This window comes from Oncorhynchus mykiss, chromosome 18 (genome assembly GCF_057628025.1).
Source record: "Oncorhynchus mykiss isolate SJ-2025 chromosome 18, ASM5762802v1, whole genome shotgun sequence".
Lineage (NCBI taxonomy): Eukaryota > Metazoa > Chordata > Actinopteri > Salmoniformes > Salmonidae > Oncorhynchus > Oncorhynchus mykiss.
Window position 1 is genome coordinate 79,861,115 of NC_143039.1, and position 5,000 is coordinate 79,866,114.

General features: G+C 41.6%; 1 protein-coding gene across 1 annotated transcript in view; it reads left to right on the forward strand.

Moving 5' to 3' along the window:
* LOC110518582 (CUB and sushi domain-containing protein 2) overlaps positions 1-5,000 on the forward strand; it is a 552,259-nt gene that overhangs the window by 540,577 nt on the left and 6,682 nt on the right.

Consider the following 5,000-nt stretch of genomic DNA (forward strand, 5'->3'; position numbering starts at 1 on the left):
ACTCTATACACCACTCTAGACACCACTATAGACCACTCGATACACCACTCTAGACACCACTATAGACTCCGCTCTATACACCACTCTAGATTATACTCTATACACCACTCTATACACCACTCTATACACCACTCTATACACCACTCTATACACCACTATAGACAGCACTCTATACACCACTCTATACACCCCTCCAGACACCACTCTAGACACCACTCTAGACACCACTCTAGACACCACTCTATACATTACTATAGACACCACTCTATACACCACTCTAGATTCTACTCTATACAACACTCTATACACCACTCTATACACCACTCTAGATTCTACTCTATACACCACTCTATACACCACTCTAGATTCTACTCTATACAACACTCTGTACACCACTCTATACACCACTCTAGATTCTACTCTATACACCACTCTATACACCACTCTATATTCTACTCTATACACCACTCTATACACCACTCTAGATTCTACTCCACACACCACTCTATACACCACTCTATACACCACTCTAGATTATACTATATACAACACTCTAGACACACTCTAGATTCTACTCTATACAACACTCTATACACCACTCTAGACACCACTCTATACACCAATCTAGATTCTATTATATACACCACTCTATACACCACTCTAGCCACCACTCTAGATTCTACTCTATACAACACTCTAGACACCACTCTAGACATCACTCTATACGCAACTCTAGATTCTACTCTATACACCACTCTATACACCATTCTAGACACCACTCTATACACCACTCTATACGCTACTGAAGATTCTACTCTATACAACACTCTAGATTCTACTCTATACACCACTATAGACACCACTATATACACCACTCTAGACACCACTCTAGACACCACTATAGACACCAATATAGACACCACTCTATACACCACTCTAGACACCACTCTACACACAACTCTGGACACTACTCTAGACACCACTCTATACACCACTATAGACACCACTCTATACACCACTCTATACACCACTCCAGACACCACTCTAGACACCACTCTAGACACCACTCTATACACCACTCTGGACACTACTCTAGACACCACTCTATACACCACTATAGACACCACTCTATACACCACTCTATACACCACTATAGACACCACTCTCTACACCACTCTAGATTCTACTCTATACAACACTCTATACACCACTCTAGATTCTACTCTATACAACACTCTATACACCACTCTAGATTCTACTCCATACACCACTCTATACACCACTCTAGATTCTACTCTATACAACACTCTATACACCACTCTAGATTCTACTCTATACAACACTCTATACACCACTCTAGATTCTACTCCATACACCACTCTATACACCACTCTAGATTCTACTCTATACAACACTCTATACACCACTCTAGATTCTACTCTATACACCACTCTATACACCACTCTATATTCTACTCTATACACCACTCTATACACCACTCTAGATTCTACTCTACACACCACTCTATACACCACTCTATACACCACTCTAGATTCTACTCTATACACCACTCTAGACACCACTCTGGATACCACTCTATACGCCACTCTAGATTCTACTGTATACAACACTCTATAGACCACTCTATACACCACTCTTGATTCTACTCTATTCACCATTCTATACACCACTCTAGACACCACTCTAGACACCACTCTATACGCCACTCAAGATTCTACTCTATACACCACTCTAGATTCTACTCTATACAACACTCTATACACCACTCTATACACCACTCTAGATTCTACTCTATACACCACTCTATACACCACTCTAGATTCTACTCTATACAACACTCTGTACACCACTCTATACACCACTCTAGATTCTACTCAATACACCACTCTATACACCACTCTATATTCTACTCTATACACCACTCTATACACCACTCTAGATTCTACTCCACACACCACTCTATACACCACTCTATACACCACTCTAGATTATACTATATACAACACTCTAGACACACTCTAGATTCTACTCTATACAACACTCTATACACCACTCTATACACCACTCTAGACACCACTCTATACACCACTCTAGATTCTATTATATACACCACTCTATACACCACTCTAGCCTCCACTCTAGATTCTACTCTATACAACACTCTAGACACCACTCTAGACATCACTCTATACGCAACTCTAGATTCTACTCTATACACCACTCTATACACCATTCTAGACACCACTCTATACACCACTCTATACGCTACTGAAGATTCTACTCTATACAACACTCTAGATTCTACTCTATACACCACTATAGACACCACTATATACACCACTCTAGACACCACTCTAGACACCACTATAGACACCAATATAGACACCACTCTATACACCACTCTATGCACCACTCTAGACACCACTCTAGACACAACTCTATACACTACTCTAGACACCACTCTATACACTACTATAGACACCACTCTATACACCACTCTATACACCACTCCAGACACCACTCTAGACACCACTCTAGACACCACTCTATACACCACTCTAGGCACCACTCTATACACCACTATAGACACCACTCTATACACCACTCTAGATTCTACTCTATACAACACTCTATACACCACTCTAGATTCTACTCTATACAACACTCTATACACCACTCTATACACCACTCTAGATTCTACTCCATACACCACTCTATACACCACTCTAGATTCTACTCTATACAACACTCTATACACCACTCTAGATTCTACTCTATACACCACTCTATACACCACTCTATATTCTACTCTATACACCACTCTATACACCACTCTAGATTCTACTCTACACACCACTCTATACACCACTCTATACACCACTCTAGATTCTACTCTATACACCAATCTAGACACCACTCTGGATACCACTCTATGCGCCACTCTAGATTCTACTGTATACAACACTCTATAGACCACTCTATACACCACTCTTGATTCTACTCTATTCACCATTCTATACACCACTCTAGACACCACTCTAGACACCACTCTATATGCCACTCAAGATTCTACTCTATACAACACTCTATACACTCTCTATACACCACTCTATACACCACTCTAGATTCTACTCTATACACCACTCTATACACCACTCTAGATTCTACTCTATACACCACTCTATACACCACTATATACATCACTCTAGACACCACTCTATACACCACTCTAGAATCTACTCTATACACCACTCTAGATTCTACTCTATACAACACTCTATACACCACTCTATACACCACTCTAGATTCTACTTTATGCACCACTCTAGACACCACTCTGTATACCACTCTTTACCCCACTCTAGATTATACTCTATAAACCACTCTATACACCACTCTAGACAACACTCTATACACCACTCTATACACCACTCTAGACACCTCTCTATACGCCACTCAAGATTCTACTCCATACAACACTCTATACACCACTCTTTACACCACTCTTGATTCTACTCTATACAACACTCCATAAACCACTCTATACACCACTCCAGATTCTACTCTATACACCACTCTAGACACTAATCTTGACACCACTCTATACCCCACTCTAGATTCTACGCTATACACCACTCTATACACCAATCTAGACACCACTCTAGACACCACTCTATATGCCACTCAAGATTCTACTCTATACACCACTCTAGATTCTACTCTATACAACACTCTATACACCACTCTATACACCACTCTAGATTCTACTCTATACATCACTCTAGACACCGCTCTAGACACCACTCTATACTCCACTCTAGATTCTACTCTATACACCACTCTAGATTCTACTCTATACAACACTCTATACACCACTCTATACACCACTCTAGATTCTACTCTATACATCACTCTAGACACCGCTCTAGACACCACGCTATACTCCACTCTAGATTCTACTCTATACACCACTCTATACACCACTCTAGACACCACTCTATACACCACTCTAGATACCACTCTAGACACCACTCTAGACACCACTCTATACACCACTCTATACACAACTCTATACACCACTCTAGACACCACTCTATACGCCACTTTAGACACCACTCTAGATGCCACTCTAGACACCACGCTATTCACCATTCTAGACTATAGATGCCACTCTTGATGCCACTCTAGACTCTAGACACAACTCTAGACACCACTCTAGACTCTAGACACCACTCTAGACACCACTCTAGACGCCAATCTAGACTCAAGACACCACTCTAGATACCACTCTATACACCACTCTAGACACCACTTTAGACACCACTATAGACACCACTCCAGACACCACAATATACACCACTCTAGACTCTAGACACCACTCGATACACCACTATAGACACCACTCTAGACACCACTCTATACACCCCTCTAGACACCACTCTATACACCACTCTATACACCACTATAGACACCACTCTAGACACCACTCTATACACCACTCTAGACGCCACTCTAGACAACACTCTAGACACCACAACATAAACCACTCTATACACCACAATATACACCACTCTAGACTCTAGACACCACTCTAGACGCCACTCTAGACACCACTCTAGATGCCACTCTAGACACCACGCTATTCACCACTCTAGACTCTAGACACCACTCTAGACACCACTCTAGACACTAGACACCACTCTATACACAACTCTAGACACCACTCTAGACTCTAGACACCACTCTAGACACCCACTAGACACCACTCTAGACGCCACTCTATACACCACTCTAGACACCACTCTATACACCACTCTAGATTCTATTATATACACCACTCTAGACACCACTTTAGACACCACTCTAGACACCACTCTTGACACCACTCTAGACACCCACTAGACACCACTCTAGACGCCAATCTAGACTCAAGACACCACTCTAGACACCACTCTAGACACCACTCTAGATACCACTCT